Source organism: Tenrec ecaudatus, chromosome 6, assembly GCF_050624435.1.
Source record: "Tenrec ecaudatus isolate mTenEca1 chromosome 6, mTenEca1.hap1, whole genome shotgun sequence".
Classification (NCBI taxonomy): Eukaryota; Metazoa; Chordata; class Mammalia; order Afrosoricida; family Tenrecidae; genus Tenrec; species Tenrec ecaudatus.
The window spans coordinates 106,795,918-106,814,944 of record NC_134535.1 but is presented as its reverse complement, the minus strand read 5'-3'; the positions used below and the strand labels follow the sequence as shown (position 1 = coordinate 106,814,944).

The 19,027-nt window shown below is 43.8% G+C and overlaps 1 protein-coding gene across 2 annotated transcripts in view; it reads right to left on the bottom strand.

Annotated features, from left to right (window-relative positions):
- SOX5 (SRY-box transcription factor 5) overlaps window positions 1-18,795 on the bottom strand; it is a 1,186,854-nt gene extending 1,168,059 nt beyond the window's left edge. For both annotated transcript variants that reach the window (XM_075551990.1, XM_075551991.1), the window contains exon 1: window positions 17,836-18,795. The gene's annotated coding sequence lies outside the window, so the exon portion shown is untranslated. The remainder of the gene's footprint in view (window positions 1-17,835) is intronic.
- Window positions 18,796-19,027: the final 232 nt, after the last annotated feature.

Below are 19,027 nucleotides of genomic sequence, written 5' to 3'. Positions count from 1 at the left end.
ATTATGGATCAAGGAAGGTCACCAGAGGCTTGTTTCCTATATAGCTCTCCCTCTTTTTATTTCCTTCAGTTACTGAAATAGGTACTCATGTAGGTCTTCATAACAGCAAAATGATGTAAATCAAACTCAAAAATCGAGGGATATCTATATTCATAATTTCCATTTAACTTGTAACTTACTTCTTATTAAAAAGAGATAATAATTCCTATTAAATAATCAACACGTACTTGTGTGTTCAATAAATATTTTGGTTAACATATGGATTAGTAAGTACTTGACAAGAATAATAATTAACATCAAGAAATTATATTACAGATCACTTGACATTGCTTTCAATAACCATTTCTCACCTGCTTCTCCTAACCATCCCATGTAGTAGCCAGACAGGTATTGTTAGGTTTCCCATTTTACAGATAAGGCATTCCACAACATTAGTTGAGGAAAGTGTACAAGTTCATTGACCTGTTGGTGTTTGCTCCTCTATGAACAGGAGATAATATCTGGATAAAAATCACCCATGTGCTTGTTTGCTCTATTGTGGTGGCTTGCTTGTTGCTATGTTGTTGGAAGCTAGCCAACAGTATTACAAATGCAGTAGGGTGACCCAGAGTTGACTTCCAGATTAAAATAGACTAACCCCAAAGGGTAGAAGATTCCTGGTGGCCTAGTGGGTTACAAGTAGTGCTGCTAAATGTAAGGTCAATAGTTTGAAACTACCTGCTGCTCCACCAAGAAAAGGTGAGCCTTTCTACCCTCTGAAAGATTTACAGTCCCAGAAACCCACAGGGGCAGTTTTAGTCTTCCCTAAAGTGTCAACATGAGTTGGAACCAACTAGATAGCAGTGAGTGAGTGAGTGAGTGAGTGAGTGCGTGCATGGGTGAGTGGGTGAGTGACTGAGTGACTGAGTGAGTGCGTGAGTGAGTGGGTCAGTCGGTCAGTCGAGAGTACTTCTGCTGGCATAGTTGATTACGAGTTGGGCTACTAACCAACTGTATGGTGGTCAGTAGTTAAAACCCACCAGCAACTTTCTGCTGTTATTAAGATTTACAACCTGGGAAACCATCAAGGACAACTCTACTCTATCCTTTAGGGTCTCTTGAGTTGGAATCAATCTGGCAGCAGTGAGTTTGATTTTGGAGGAAGAAAGGCTAGTGACCGACTTCTAAAAACCAGACAATGAAAACCCTGTGGCCCACAAGCACTGACATAGTGCTGCAAAACAAGGCTACACACACACACCAAACACACACACCAATTGGGTTTAAACACACCAATAGTCCTCAAGATGGCTCAGGATTCAGCAACATTCCATTCTGGCACACATGCATCTTTATGAGTCAGAGATGACACAATATCACCTAGCAATTATTATTGAGGGTTGTGAAAGTTATATTAAATTATCCATATAAAGCACCTAGCACTATACCAGGTAGTAGAATCCATTCCAACTCTTATCAGGGTTTCCATGGCTGTAAACGTTTCTAGGAGAAAGATAGCCTCATCTTTCTACTGAAGAGCAGCTGGTTGGTTTGAACTGCTAACTTTGCAGTAGGTAGTCTAATACTTACCAAATAGCCAGTAGGTCCCTTTAGTGTGCCTGTTAGTGCTCAGCACCACTAGTCTCTCCACTTTACAACATCTTCCATCACTAGGGCTCAGTTTGTGTGATCTATCCACTCAGCAAAACTTTCCTGGGTCTGGTGCTGCTCTGTTCCAGGCTCTCTGGTGGCGCTGGATATACAACACAGAGCTCACAAGGAGCTTACCTCCTATTTGGAAATGTTCTCTGTTGCCCTATGGCTACCCGTTTCAAAGCAGGCAACAATATGTTTAGTATACTTTTCTCTTCTCACTTCTTCCAGTAATAGTGACACACTAAAGTGTGGTCAAGGTGCTAGAACAATAAAGACTAGATGGTAAAGGAAGGTCTGCTGAGCAATAATTGGTTAACACAGGGAGGAAGAGAAGAGCATTTGAGAAAATTAAGAAGTATCTATTCGTTAATGATGGCTCATTAAATTTCTTTATATACTGACATAGAAATCTGCTTACTTATTGTGTGTTGAAAGTTGTGATGGTTAGTTGTGTATGTGTGTGTGTGTGTGTGTGTGTATGGGTGGGTGTGCACGCACCAACACGGCACCTGTAAGAAGATGTGTGTGGAGTCTAGCCCATATGAACCGCTGACCCTGAGAGCCAACCTCCAAGCTGTCAGTGTCCAGCCATGTTCCCACTGACCTTAGAGCCACACGACTCTGCACCTACTGACCTGTGACCTCCCTGCCTCCCACTTCACCTCTCAGTGTCACTGGCTTTCAGCTACATGAGTCAGAAGGGGACTCCAACTAGCTATGGACCCACAGACTTAAGTTGGATGGGGCTGGGCTGCCTTCTTGATATGACATTACTTCTTGATATAAATTATTTCTTAAACATATATGTCACTGGTTTAGTATCCCTAGAAAATCCTGACTTAATGTAGGAAAGACCCTACTATTCTGATAGTAGTGAAACAATAGCAGAAATGAGGCGAGAGGGTGAAAAAAAGACAATTCAAGATGGAATGATGAAACTTAGAATATGCTTGTTCAAAAGTAGTTCCCAATGCAAAAATAAATTAATGAGACTGATTCTACAAGACACATATGAAAGAACGCCAATACTGGATAGTAACACCAAGCATTACATGAGCTTGCATGCAAAGCTCAGTCTGTTCCTGGTATTACACATCACACAGCTTCTGCCCTCCGTGGCCATAAATAAATCCATGAAACCTTAGCAGACATTAGATCTTTAGACAGCCCCAAAGCAGAATCGGAATGGAGCAGCTCTGACAGCGGATAGAAAAACAGAACACAGCAAAGGATTACTTCAGGAGCGTACTGAGGAAACACTACCTAGTAAACAGGCCTTCGAAAGCACTAACATCTTTTTCTTTTCCTCTCCCAAATGTAAGTGCATCAGTCTTTTTAAATAGAGAGGGTGAAGTAGCCAAACGGGGAAAAAAAAAAGAAGCATTATGCCAAAAGCTCACAGCAAGCCGCCCTAGTCCTGGGCACAGATTCCCCAGAGGGGTCACTTGTTTGAGGAATGTGTCAAAAATTAGCTTTCTTTTCCTGCCTCCCATCCCCCACCCAGCCAAAAGTTGTGCCTGTGCCAGTTTCCCACAGCACACTACACAGAACCACCGAAAAATCTGAGGCAAGATGACACTGGTCCCATGCATCCCTCTTAAGCGCCAGCATGTTAAGTTCCTGTTCTGGATCCCAGTCCTCACAGAAGGAGTGCTCTCAATTATATTGCTGGTGATCAGTCTGACTGCGTTTAAACGACATGGCCCTCTTCCTCTACTGCAAACCCTTGCTCACCCCCACCCCTTCAAAAAAAATAGCAACAACTCAATTCTCAGTCCAATAACGTCTTTTCTCAGATGTTGTTCTCCCAGTGGGTAGAAGAATGAACTGCTGCCATGCCACCAGCTCCTCGACAGTTTCTTTTAATTTAAAGTTACAACAGGAGAGAAGAAAAGAGACTTTCTATTAAGGGACAACTCCCTGAAGGGTCTCTTAGCTGACAATCGAAGGACTGCTCATGGCAGTGATCAAATCTAACGCAACAAAGTGCTGGTGGCTCTGTGACTCATCACAGCAGGCGCTCGCTGAGGGCCACTTGAGTTCAGTGCTTTGTGGTGCAGCAAGTTGGTTTAGGAACAGTCACACAAGGGAGCAAAGACTGTGGAGGTGTTTGAGGCTCAAGATAAAATGCAGACTTCCAGTAGGTTGCTTCGCACCTGAATTGCACGCCTGGAGGGGAAAGGAAACTAAGGGAGTCTTTTCTGTCTAACCTCCTGCTTTAGGGCAAATTACCTGAAGATGGCCAAGGTCAAGTGGGTCTTTCTGGTATGCAATATATTACCTGACTTTAAAAAATAATAATAAAAACAAAACACGGAGCTATTTCCATAAAGGTGAACATGAAGGACGCTGGCATAAACAACACTTTCTAATTACATGAAACATATATTGTTCAAATAAGCGGATGATCGCCTAATATTATTCCACTCGATCTCTCAGTGACATATTGTGAGTGCTAAAAAAAAAAGAGCAATATCGAGCATTTCCTCTGTGACAGGGATAGTATGCATTTATATAACCTCATATAAGCTCATTTAATTCTAACTAGACTCGCCCAGGTGATGCTATCACGACACTCGCTTGTCAGCGAAAGGAAAGAAGGAATCAAGCACCTCAGAGCAATTGCCCAGGTCGGCGAGTGACAGCTCCACCTGGCCAGAGCAAGTCTTATTAATCCCTGGACTATACTGCCAACGCAAAACTGTGCCACTCACATCTCCTGGTGCAAGACTAGAACTGAACGAGTGCCCCCAGTGCAGACTATAACGTGAGCCTCCCGGGGGCACAAAGGCCCAGCTTTCTTCGGGCTACTCCTAGCCAATGCTTCGTGGGGGGCTTTCCTTCTGCTCCAATAGTTGACACCTCATCTGTGCCTCACTAAGCCTTTCTTACACAGCACTCCCCTCAAGACTCTCCTCAAATCTCCTCTCTCCGTGCAAAAGTATGAAGTCTAGATAACAGCCGAAACACTTGGCCAGCCCTCTGCTATTTCCCTCAAATAGATTCCAAGCGTTTCTAATCCCGTTGGAGGCATTAGCTGCTTGAGGGACACAAATCAAATTCACCCCTTACTAGACTACAGTGACTACCTCGCATTGCCAATGAGTCAGTACTGAGTCACAGCGACACCCCCCCCCCGGGGGGGTTCTCGGACTGTAACTGTTTACGGGAGCAGAACGCCGGTCTGCTGTTGGTGTTTGAACAGCCGACCATGTGGATCACAGTGCAACTCGTAACCACTACACCACCAGAGCTCCCAGATACCCAGAACTATATTTGAAAATGGAGGATGGTCCGATCAAACCAAAAATGGCAGATGACAGCATCAACTGACAAACTACATTGTGCATAACTGCCAATGGGTTCAAACAGAACACTGAGGGGAATGGAGCAGGACCGAGCGGGCTTCCATCTGTTGTGCATAGAGTCACTATGAGTTGTAACTGACACAACACGACATGACAACAAAACTGCCAAACACGGAAATCATGGTCCAGCCAGGTTGACAGCTATCTGTAACTATCACAGACTGTGTCACCCTCATCTAGCACCTTAATGTTCAGGAACCGCTAGCTGTATGTTATTAACACACAAAATACACAGAATATTTACTATTGAAGTAAATACAAAAGTCAGATGAAGAAAAAGTGAGTTAGGAGTAGGTGTAATGCTACAACCGAGTGATAGATTTGGGGTGGGGTGGTTTTTTTTTTTTTTGGACGTATCATCTGATTTGCTGGGGAGAGAAAATAACCACTAATTTCTCCATGTTACCTACATAGCCTCTTCAAATCAGGCAATGGTGTTATTTCTTATGCCACTTTTCTTGCACCCAAGTAAAAGCAAATAAGCTTACAGACCTATGGAAGATTTTTTTGAAGAAACTATTGACACCATAAGGCAAAAAACTGAAAGGTCAGATTCTTTTTATTAAAAATGGAATTTCTCTCTCACCACATCTGCTACTGCTGTTGTAAAGCACCAGCAAACTGGCTACAACTCATAGCAACCTTGTGAACAACCAAACCATACCTTCCCAGGTCCTGCATCATCTTTGTAACCACAAGCCCACCGTTAAAGCCACTGTTCAGGATCCATCTTCTTTTCCCTGGCCTTCAACTTTCCCAGCATCGTGTCCTGCCCCCGGGGAGCAGTTCCTCTTGTGCAGTGTACATGAGATGAAGTCTGGCCATTCTCCCTGTCTGTCCTTCTTCAAAGACACATTTATTCACTCTTTCTGGCAGCCCATGGTATGTTTATTATTCTTTGCCAAGACTGTAATAATTCTAGGTCATCAATTCTTCAGTCTTCCTTAGGCGCTGTCCCTTTTTTGCATGCAGAAGACAGGACTGAAAATATCATAGTATAGGTGAGGCACACTGTAGTCCTCAAAATTATACTTTGGCTCTTTAATACAGAGACTTTTTGCACATTTGCCCCCAAACAATACGTCTTTTGATTTCCTGACTGCTATTTCCATGTTGTGTTGATTATGGCTACAAATAAAGTAAAATTCTTGACCACTTCACCATTCTTCAAAATATCATATTATCTATTAGTTCTGTTATGGGGAATTTTGTTTTCTTTATATTAAGGTTTAATCCATCCTTTGACCCTCAGCAGTAAATGTTTCAAGCCCTCTTCACTTTCAGGAAGAACCAAGGAGTTACCATCTGCACATAGAAGGTGGATGATGTCTTCCTCCGATCCAGGTGCCATGCTCTTCTTCATATACTCCACCTTCTTAAGGTGATGGGTGCAGCATACAGATTGCTTGAGTGGGGCAAAAGGATACAATGTTGAACCACACCTTTTCTTATTTTAAAGCATGCAGTAGCCCCTTGTTCTGCTCAAACAACTGCCTCTTGATCTCTATGTATGATCCATCTATACCTCTGAATAGATCAACTGCCGCTTGATCTACCTATGACCTGCTCTACAGGAGCACAATCATGTATTCTGAAAATCCCATTCTCCCCAATGGTACCCATAATTTATTATTATCCACAGAGTTTCACTCCTTCGCATAGTATATAAAGCACAAGTAAACATATTTCTGTACTCTATGCTTTCTGTCAAGATCCAGCAACCATTTGGAATCATTGTCAACAATATTTTGCTTGCATTGATATTAATGTTATTTCCCAATGTTTCCCACATTCTGCTAGATTGTTTTTCTTTGTGGTTGATACAATCATGGATTTTTCCATTTGGATGGGCAGTAAACTGCTTTCTAAAGCTCTTTGTAAAGATGAGGAAGTCCTTTCAGAACTGCATCCAAATATTGAAATATCTTAATCTGTATGCTGTCCATCCTTGGAGCCTAATTTTCCAGTAGTACCTTCAAAGAAGCTTGGACTCTTTTCCTTTAAAATCATTGGTTCTTCATCATATACTACCTCCTGAAATGGCTGAATGCTGACCGGCTGTTTTTGATACAGTGACTCTGTATATTCCTCCCATCTTCTTTCGATCCTGCCTATATTCTTTAATATTTCTCCATTGTGTTAGGCCGGGTTAAAAAGAGAAACAAATCCAGAGACACTCATCTCTGTGTATAAGAAAAAGCTTCATAACAAGAAATAATTGTATATCCAGGAAACATCCCAGCCCAGTTCAACTCCAGTCCATAAGTGCAATACTAGTCCAGTCCATAAGTCCTTCTTCAGACTCACGAAGCCACATGCATGATGCAGAATGCAGGACAATCACAGGTCAGTGGGTGCAAAGTCTTGTGGATTGAATGGCAGTGGCCGCATCACAGGCTCATAGCAACCAGTGTCAGCCACCAGGAAGGTAAAGGCAGAGAGAAGGTTCCCAGGCCTTCCTTATGAGAAGGCCACACCCACAGAGTCACCATCAGGCTGTGACCTGACAGGCTAAACTCCACCCCTAGACCTCTATAGATCTTCAAGTTGACATGAAATTACGTAACTGCCACACCCATGTTGTCATTCTTGTTGTTAAATACTTTCAAGTCGTTTCATATTCATAACCACCTTGAGTACAACTAGGATTGCCTAGCCGTGTGCCACCACAATCACTGCTCAGTTTCCGCCCATTGTTGTAGCCCGCGTTGATTCCTCTCCTGGAGGGTCTGCCTCTTTTACGCTGACCTTCTACTGACATGCACCCTGACCTTTACCAGGGACTGGTTTCTCTGACACCTTGTCCAAAGTGCATGAGAGAGTCTCATCTCCCTAAACTCTGGCTATGCTTACTCCAAGACAGACATGTTTGTTCTTCTGGTAAGCCATAGTACTTCCAATGTTTTTCACCAACACCATAATTCAAATGTAGCAATCCTTCTGTGCGTTTCCTTATTCGTTATCCAGCATTGACATGCAGATAACCAATAGGAAATACAATACCTTGGGTCAGGTGTACCTATTTTCAATGTGACAGCTTTGCTTTGTAATACTTCAACACTGTCTTTTGTAGCAAATCTTCCAAGTGTAAGACGTTGCTTCATTTCTTCATGGCTGTTTCATGTGTGTTGATGGAGCAACGTGAAATCTTTGACAACTCCAAGTATCCGACTGCTGCCTATTGGTCCAGCTGTGAGGCTTTAGAATCTTTAGTTGAGATGCTATGCACACTGAAAATCAGATGAAGTCTTTGATTTTCAAGACCAGAGAATTTGCCCTAAGAGTCTCCAATGTTGCAATTGAGGCTTACATTTTTTCCTCAGTTCTTTCAGCTGGAAAACACTGAGTATGTTCTTTTGGGGGTTTCCAGCTCAGGTGTTTGCATGCCGCTCTATGATAGTTTGCTTTGTCTTTGCATGGCACCCCTTGAAATCTATTTAGCTTTTCTGTCTTTTTGTGGTTCACTTTAACTACTCTAGGTTCAAAAGCAAGTTTCAGAGTCTCTTCTGACACTCCCTTTGCTCTTTTACTTCTTGTATTTTAAATATTTTTTTGTGTTCTTCATGGATGATCTCCTTGATTTCATCCCACCAGGTGTCTGTTCTTGGGTCATTACTACTCCACATGTCAATTCTGTTCGTGAGGAAGTTTCTAAATTCAGGTTGCATTTACTCAAGGTCATACTCTGAGCTTTGTGGGTTTGTTTTAAAACGTTTTTTCCCCTTCACAGAGGCTTCCATTTGAGTAACTGATGGTCTTTGTTACAGTTCCTCTCTTTTTGTTTTGACTGGTCATATCTTGCTTATCCATGGTCTCCACAGATGTATTCTATTTGATTTCTATGTCTTCCGTCTGGCAAAGCATACATAGATAGTTGCTCCCTTTTATGTTATTGAAAAGGGTATTTGTTATGAATAAGCTATTTGCCTTTTCGTTTTCTACCATGATATTTCTGGTGTTTTTCTACCACCAAAGACACATTTTCCAAATGCGGATCTTTCATTACTGTTTCCAACTTTCATATTCCAGTCACCAAGAATTATTACTGCATCCTGTCCGTCTGATCAATTTCAAACTGCAGACATTGGTAAAAATCTTCAGTGTCTTCATCTTTGGCATTAATAGGTGGTGCACACATTTGAAAAATACGTACTCTAATTAACTGAGCTTCCTGATAGGTGTATGGATAATATCCTATCAGGATAGCTCTTGAAGTGTTCATTTTGATAAGGAATAGTTCAGTCTGCTTCAGTTTGTCATTCCCAGCACAATAGACAGTATGATTGTCTGATTTACAATAGGTAACATAAAACCATTTCAGCTCATTAATGTTTAGCATATCAGTCTTCAAGCATTCCATTTCATTTCTGACAACTTCTAATTTTCCTAGATTCACACTTTGTACATTCTACTTTTCAATTACTAATGGACATTTTCACCTGCTTCTTGTCATTTTGAGGTATACACATGTACTATAAGAAACTAAACTCACTGACATTGACTCAATTCCAACCCACAGGACAGAGTGTGGCTGCCCCTGTGGGTTTCTGAGACTGTAACTCTTTGAAGCCCAACACCCCAACAAGAAACTACTATGCCACCATAGCTCCTATTGAAAATGCAATCTGGAAGCAGAGGACTTTCCATGGATAAAATCACAATATCATTTCCTGAATTTGTATCTGGTGGTGTAATGGCTACAACTTGGGTTGCTGACCACAAAGTCAGCAGTTTGAAACCACCAGTGACTTGGAGGGAGAAATACGATGTGTTCTACTCCTGTAAAGAGTTAGAGTTGGTGTGCTGCTTCCATGTGGGTTTTGTTGCTTCTGGGCTAGATGGTCGCTTGTTTACTTTCAAGCCATTAAGTCCCAAGATGCTATAGCTCTCCATAGCTGGGCACCATCAGCCTTCTTCAGCCCACTTACTTATTCACACATTCATCTTCAGCATTTATGTGGGGAAGGTGATCACACAATGATGGTTTTTGTTCTTTGGTGTCTGCTACCTGATCCCTTCAATACCTCGTGTTCACACAGGCTGGTGTGCTTCTTCTCTGTTGGGCTTTGTTGCTTCCGATCTAGATGGCCACTTGTTTGTCTTCAAGCCTTTAAGACCCCAGATGCTATATCTTTTGATAGCCAGGCATCATCAGCTTCCTTCACCACATTTGCTTATGCACACGTCTGTCTTCAGCGATCATGTCAGGAAGGTGGGTATCATGAAATGACCGTTTAGCTGAGCAAGGTGCTCTTGTATTGAGGGAATGCGTGCAAGGACGCCCAATGTCCACTTGCTACCCTTGTACTAAACCTATAAATATATGCCCATATATAATCCCCTTTAATCATAAATATATTTACATATGTACATGTCTGTATTTAGGCTTCTATGTATGCCCTTTGCCTCCTACTCTTTTCCTCTATTTCCTTATGATTTCCTCCTATCCCACTACCATGTTCAGCCTTCATTCTGGTTTCAGTAATTCCTCTCAGTTACCTTGCCCTTGGTCACTCCCTACCAGTCCTCCCATCCCCTCCCTCCACAGGTTTTGAATCACTCGTTGTTCCCTTGTCCCTGAGTTGGCCAACACCTCCTCCCTTCCCCTACCTCCCACCCTCTCATGTCCCTCTGGGACCATTGGTTCCATTATTTTCTGGCCGAGGGAACCAGGTTTCAAGCACCAAAGGTGGGGGGTGGGGGGTGGAAACTATATCATCGTGAATGAGGAGAGCACATGATGGGGACCCAATGCCCATCTGTAGACAACTGGACATCCCTTGCAGAGGGGTAGTGGGGAGGAGATGAGTCACTCGGGGTTCAGTGTAGCAATAATGAAACTCACAACCTTCCTCTAGTTCTTAAACGCTTCCTCCCCCCAACTATCACGATCCCAATTCTACCTTGCAAACCTGGTTAGACCAGATGCACAGCGGTACAGATGGGATCTGGAGACACAGGGAACCTAGGGCATATGAACCCCTCAAGACCAAGGGTTAGAGTGGCGATACCGGGAGTGAAGTGGGGGTAGAAATGGGGAACCAATCATGGGGCTCTACATATAACCTCCTCTCTAGGGGATGGGAAACAGAAAAGTGGGTCAAGGGAGATGCCGGGCAGTGTAAGATAAGATAAAATAATAATTTATAAATTATTAAGGGTTCATGAGGGAAGGGGAAGCTGGGAAGGAAGGGGGAGGGAAAAAGGAAAATGAGGAGCTGATTCCAGGAACCCAAGCAGAAGGCAAATTTTAAGAATGATGAGGGCAACGAATATATAAGTGTGCTTTACACAACTGATGTACGTATGGATTGTGATAAGATTTGTATGATCCCCAATAAAATGATTTTTTTTTAAAAGAGTTAGAGTCTTGGAAACCCACAGGAGCAGTTCTAGCCCACCTTCTGGGATCACCGTGAGTCGGGATTGACTTCATGGAAGTTGGCTTGTTTGGTTTCAACAGGAAATGAGTCTTTATTTCACTCGGATACACAGACAGCAGCCCAGAAATCAACTGAGGGGTATTTTATTGGTAAAATCTGCTGCCCAAGGTCTCTTTAAATGTGGAAGAGTGAAAATATCACTTTGAAGACTTATGATACCCCTGACCCAAGCCCATCTATTTTGAATCACCTCATATGCAAGTAAAAGCTGGACAATGAAGAAGGAAGAAGAACTGACATATTTAAATACGATGTTAGCAAATAAAAAAATCCAAAAACCAAAAACCGGAATATATAGAAAAAGTACCGCCCAAAGGCTCCTTGGAAGCTAAGATGGTGCTTTGGATGTGGAATGAGGAGAGATCAGTCCCTGGAATGGGCTATCACGCGGGGTTAAGAGCCAATGAGAGAGAAGCCATTCCAGAAGATGGATTGGCACAGTGGCTGTCACAATATGTTAAAACACCATAATTGTGAGGATTTACAAGCGCGGGCAATGCTTTGTTCTTTTGAACACAGAGCCACTACCGGTCAGAACCAAGTCCTCAAAAGCATCTAACAATAATAGGAAATTTATAAGAACAACAAGAACAGAAATCTAGAGTTAGGTCCTAAACTTTATATCCACCTTTATCTATTACATAGCATCAAATGTTAATTACTGCACGAACACCTATATGAATAAAAGAGAGAATTCACACTTGCACTACATACAGCATCTTAATAAAACCACATTGTCAAAGATAATATATAGACGTTAACTGAATCACAATTTTAAAGTGTTGCTCTCAGCCTGAGGAAAGTGATATTTTTTTTTATTCTTACACTCAAATAAATTCAGAACAAGTACAAAATAATGCTTCAACATGATTAATTATCAGAACTTAGATTTGACGCGCGAAGGGGAGGGGGGAGGGAAGAGCAGGTCTTTCCTATTTCATGGCACACCGGATGCTAGGAATTCCACATACAAAATCTAGTGCAATCAACACATTATACCTTTAATTATGAACATTATGATCCCCAGCTTTAGAGGTTAAAAAAAAGAGGTCATTGAATGTTGGGAAATCAAACACAGTCTTGGATGAACTGTAAGTATATCTAAACGGAGAAGTTCCAACAACTACAGTGCTAGACTCTTCAGCTTCCTACTTCTTTATTGAACTCCTGTTCTTCCAAGACTTTAAATGGTACTGTAGTAACATCGCCATGGAACCCTGGTGGCATAGTGGTTAGGTGTTGAGCTGCTAACAACAAGGTCAGTAGTTCGAGACCACCAGCCATTCCACAGGAGAAAGATGAGGATTTCTATTCCGCTAAAGCAGCAGTTCTCAACCTGTGGGTCATGACCCCTTTGGGGGTTGAAAGACTCTTTCATAAGGGTCGCCCAATTCATAACAGTAGCAAAATTACAGTCATGAAGTAGCAACAAAAATAATTTTATGGTTGGGGTCACCACAACGTGAGGAACTATATGAAAAGGTCATGGGATTAGGAAGGTTGAGAACCACTGCCCTACAGAGATAGTCTCTGAACCCCACGGGAGCAGTTCTGCTCTATCTGATAGGTGTGTTATGAGTGCGAATCAACTCACTGACACTGAGTTTGCTTTGTGAAGTGACATCAACGTGCCCTGAGCTACCAGTAAAAACCAACTGAGAGTCAACGTGGAGCCCTCTTCATCTCCTTCATCACATCGCTATTTGTCCCGTGGGACATAAAATAGCATCTGATGGTCAAGTAATTAAATAAGGAGTTGATCATCAGAGATGTCTTGGTGTTGCTGTTTCTAAACTCATCATGAATTTTGAGCCACTAAAAATGAATGGGTATATAGTAGTAGAACTCAATACCACTACTACCATCACCACGATCCACTGTTTTCTTAATTTTTTTTTCTTTTTTGGTGATGACTCCCTTTTAAATATGGTCATTTAAGGTATTCTTTGCATGTATGCAGTATTTCCTAATCCCCCTGCTATGCTGTTAATGTCACCCTTACGTATAGATAGAATAATTACTGGTCTATAAAGTATGATATTTGAGGGGAAGGGGGGGACTGTGCTTATAAATACATCCCCTCGACATGGGCTTAGTACTTGCAATCTCTATCAGAGAAGTCTTTCTCCAAGGAATTGCATGATCACAGTAAGCTGCAAAAATAAATAAATAACACCTAGTTAGAGAATTACACCATATGAGCTATTAACACCTTTTAATTAATTAGTTTATGAGCCAGAGGCTAAATTGGGCCAATGGGACAGGATTTCAGAAGGGCCCATCAAAGCAAACCACATCCATCAGTCCGTCCTGAACTTCAGGGATCAGATCAGGTGAGCCTCTAAAGCTGCCAAGGAGCTAAGGAGTAGAGGTTTGGAAGAAACACTCCCAAAGCCTTTCTCTGGCACATAAAACAGTATAGATAGCTCATCTTGCCACCAAACACAAGGAAAGGGAGTATGGAAAATCATCACCCTACAGAAACATCCAGCTGACTGGGAGTCACAAACTGTCTGCCCCAGGACTGAGCCTGACACTCTCGATTTTACCCCATTTAAACATAAAAATTAATTATTCTTAAACAAATCAGGTCCTTGCTTCATGTTTTTTTAAACTTTTTTTTACTTTCCCATTAAGAGCAAATTTTCTTTACAAAAAAATTTTTAAGAGAAACTTTTCATGCAAATGAACTCTTGTTTTTCGTGAAGATCGTTAAATAACTTTCCCAGATCTAAAACCTTTCTCATAAATGGCAGGTATGAGTGATAATTTATTTGACATCACACATAAAAAAACGCAACAAGAAAGACCCTACTCACATTTGAGAATCATTTACTATGCCAAGTCCCCAAGCTTCCCTAAATGGGAAATGCAATAACAAGACTGATCATAATTGGATTAAGAACCATAATTCTTTAATTCATTCATCAAATTGAGGCATTTGGAACAGTTTATTTACACAGTTGTTTAGACAGTTTGGTGTGGTGTTTTTAAAGATAAACCAAAGTGCCTTTCTGAAAGAAGTTTCAGATCTCAAATCATTAACATATGAAAACCAAATGTAGACAATTTACAAATGGGTGTTTTAAAACAATGTTTGGAACAAAATTGGACTTTTATTTTATTAACTATCTACAAATCTAAGTTCAGGATATAGTTTATTTGAAACAGCCAAGCACTTTCTTCGCCTCTAGATTAAGCCTACATTTCTCAGACTAAAAAAATTGTGGCAAATGCGTGAGGGAATGCACTGACTTCAGGCCTAGACAAATTAAGGTTTCCAACTTGCTCGCAAAACTCTAATTATAGCATTCTGTACCACTGGAGTTGATCTGATATTGGATGAATCATCCAGGTTATGCCAATCAATCATATCCAACAATTATACCTGCTGGAAATCTAAATAGCGTTCAACACTGGAACTCTGAGTTACTTTAAATTCAGTGTACTTTAGATTACTAAAAACAAGTTTTAGCCTGCCCTCAATATTATTTTCTTTAAATATCACCTGAACATACCTTCGGAACAATGATTGCTTATTCAGTAGAATAGTAGATTTTTATGAGACGATAGCATATCCTTTTAAACACTGTGTTATATTTTTCATTTAATTTATAAGAACACAATTCTTCCAGACATTCATATTCATTCGTTTAACTTAAAAATGGACATTTTAAATTACCCCTGTAGCGCATGCCTTCCTGGCCTCCACAAGGACAAAATAAGTAAATAAAGTTTTCAAACCAGTGTATAAATTCCATTCTTTTGTCATTGACTGTTTATCCCATATACTCCATAGATCTCGTCTTTGCAAGTGTATATTCTTTTATTTTTCAAAACCCTATGTCAGCCTAAACAGGATATGTCTATACTCAGTTAACTTGAAATAACCACTGGATCTCAAATACTGGTTATTTACTAAATAAGTTTGGGAGTTTTGAATCGTGTATATACCATACCAGTCAACCAAAACTGTTTAAACTCAGCAGCAAATCTAATACTGGGTTTCTGTACAGTAGGGGTGCCGAGTTTAAGCTTTCAGGTCTGTGTTGGATTGGTTCAATACTCCCCATTCAAAAAGGCTACCAGGAGAGATTTCTTTAAACCCAGAAACAGAACAAAACAAACTCCCAAACTGCTCAGTCTTCGTATATAAGGTTGTTAGAAAACCAATGGAAAGAGAGAAAAAAAGAAAGAATTTCAAGCAAGTATGCTACTATGTAATTAACACAAATAACTAAATAATTATGCACATCCTTTCCCACCCCCACAATTAAATGTTTTTAAACAACTCATGTGATGAAAGATCTACCTTTTAGGCAAACAAAAGCAGTCTCTACCAGTTTAAGGATGTAAGGCTGCATTGCATCAGTTTTAAGTGATGCTTATGATTTTTATCTTGGATAGTTCTGAGGAATAAACAGTTGATGACATAATTTGCCAGAGAACTTTGCACAATGCCTAAGAGAAACTTTCGGTGTAAGTACTTATGTTTTTAAATCATTGTGGCTGACTTTATCTAGGCTTCAGCCTCAGAGCTATATTTAAATCAGGAAGAAGCACCCCAGAAACTGTGCTCTATGTGGCTTCACTTGAAACACAATCCCTACCTTATCTGTACTACCAGCAGTTCACATACAGCTGAATTCCTTTAAAATTAGACAAATCAGAACTGAGCAGTTCTGTAAGGAGTCAAAGAAAGTGTCCTCCTTTCACATACTATAAAAGTCCAACTTAAAAAACATTCCCTACTTTAAAAACCATCTGGCCCTTAACCTAATCCCTCTTGGCAATCCAGCCTCAGTTCCAGAATCCTGATCAAAACTCTCCTGTTATGATTTTTTTTGTTTCCTGATTGAAAAATCCATCCTCTACCAACGTCCCACACTCTGCCTTCATTGGCCTCGTGTGTGTGTGTGTGTGTGTGTGTGTGTGTGTTTACGGGTACTAGGGACCATTATTTATGAGCAGCAAGAAAACAAATCACTCTGTCTAGTCCCTTTGCAGATTCCCACACTTATTACCCGAAATCCCACAGATTTCCCTTGGTCTTGCCCTCTAACTAAAGAACTGTGCTGATCCTGGAGGCAGTCCCAGGGGAAATGTGCTCATGCCCTTCTTAACAAACTACTTGGGATATCTGAATCTGGTGAGGATCTGGGCTGGGTTAGAACAGATCTGCAAACTTTTCTGAAATGCAGTTGCCCGCTATCAGAAAGTGCTCGGACAGGATGGCAGAGAGGGCATCGATCACTCTGCATAGTGACAGAATCCCTACTTTTGACATGTCTCCCTTGAGAAGGGTGACATTCATGTGAGTCCGCATTGTCCACACTCTGGATTTCATCCAAGGCTAGGGGCTTCAGACCCTCACCACCATGGTTCATCTATTTGGCTATATGTCCGCTTTGCACAGTATGGGGGTGGGGGGGGCAGTGAAGTATGTAAACAGTTGCTCTACAGAGCTTCTCGTGGATCCGATGCAGATCAATATTCAACAAACTGCTATCAAACGCAAACACATTTCCAAATCCAATTTGATTTCAACTCTTATGACCTCTTTTCCTTGACTCTTATTGCTGTAGCCTCAACAAGCAAGAAAGGTTTCCCAAGCCTGCGCTTCAAGTGTCACAACACGTGAGTGCTCTTCACTTTGTACATTAAGAGGGGGGAGAACGCGGGGGGGGGGGCTGTAATTCAAATAACGCTTCCGGTCTCTCCGAAACCTCTAGAATCCTGAAGGATAAGACTTGTTCCTAAACTCCGAGCGCGTTTGTTGGGGGGGGGGACGGGGACTGGAGGTACTTGGAAGAGAAAATGATTGCAGAAAGCGAAACAAAAAGATGTTGAGGGGGAGTATTAGGGTTAGCGGAGAGGGAGGGGGGCGTTTATATGGTACTAGGAAAGACAGGAGCTCCATCCAACTTTTCAGATCAGTCCCTTGACGTGGGCCGAGATGCAGCACGAACTTGCCCAGGGTCCTCGCCGCCCGCCGGCCCGCGTCTCGCATCCCCACCTCCACCTCCAGCCGCTGACAAGACAATACTGGCAGCAGGACGCAGGCTCCCCAACCCACATACAAAGTTGGTCCATTCCCTGGTCTGGCACTGCCCAGAGCCCTCCAGGACCGACGTCCCCCCACGATGGCAGGGGCACTCCGCGCCTCCGGGCGCCTCCCGCCTCTCCCGCGCCCTCAGCCCAGCCCCCTCCCCCTGTACTTGAGGAAACTCCGAGCCGGCCCCCTCCTCCCCCGCCGGCTCTCCAGCTGGAGCCGGGGACGGGCGCGGAGCGGCGGGCACGGCAGACGGGCGCTCTGCGCCCTGGAGGTCTGCCCGCCACAATATCGCGACGACCCACAAAGTTACAACGCCGCCACACACGCACCTTACCCGGTCTCCTGAAGGTCCCCTCGGGCGTGGGATGCAAAGTGGCACGGCGGCGGGCTGGGGGCCCCCAGGAGGAGACTGGAGATGGGGTTTGGTGGCTCGCCTTTTCCTCTGTGTGTGTGTGTGTGTGTCCGTGTGTTGTGCGTTGTGTGTGTGTGCACACGCGCACGGGGGCGCGCGCGTCCCTCTCCCCCCACCCCCCACCCCCGGTCTCTCGCTCGCTCCTCGGCCGTGTTGCTCTCAAGGACGAGGTGAAATCCCTCGGCTGGTCAGGAGGCGGCCGCTGAGCCCCACGCCACAATGCGAGTGCAAATAACAAAAGGCAAAAACACGACAGTGGGAACAATGGGGGAGGCGAGGGCAGCGCACCCGCCGGCGGTCACCGCGGCCCGGCGCCCGCCCGCGGAGGGGGGGGGTGCGGCGGGGGCGGGGCGGGGGCTCCCGCGGCCTCCAGGTCGCCCGCCCGGAGCGCCGCCCGCAAACCCACCCTGACCTCCTTCCTGCAGCTCGCCACCCGCCGGCCTCTCGCTCTGTCAGCAGGGAAGGAGCCCCGGAGTTTTCTTTCGCGTCGGCTGCCGAGTAACTAGATTGTCAATATCGCGGCGAGGACCGACACCGGGCAGGAATGTGAGGGGGGAAATAAATAAATAAAAACCGGTCCTCCACTTAAAGGAGCGATCAAACGCAAGGGCCGGAGTGGAAGGAGGCAGCGACAGGGGCGACCCCTGGATCTCCGGGGAGCTCCAGTGGAAGCCTCCAGAAATACGCATATTCCCCTTCAGTCAAGACCCTTTGTCAACTTCTTCCCGCCGCCGAACCCTCGCCCGCTGCCCTGCAGCCATGCCCTGGGCCCCGCTTGCCCCGGCCGGGTGGCAAACAGTAACCCTCCCCAGAGGCGCGCGCGTGGAAGTGTGCGGGTGCCCGCGGAACCTTCCAGGCAGGAGGCGAGCGGCCGGCTGCCCGGCGCGAGGGCTGGAGCAGGGAGAGGTTCGGGTTTCAAAGCGACCACTGCTGCCCGGCGCCCGGGTGGGAGCCCGGCTCTGCACCCGCGGGTCTCCGCCGCGCCGCGGGCGTGGGCTGCTGGCACCGAGCACCCACCTACTCCTAGGGTGGCGGGGAGGGGCGGCGTGGGGAGAAAAGTTTGGAGGCGCTCTCAACAGTGGCTCCGGGGTGGGCCAACTGCGGGGTGGTTTGG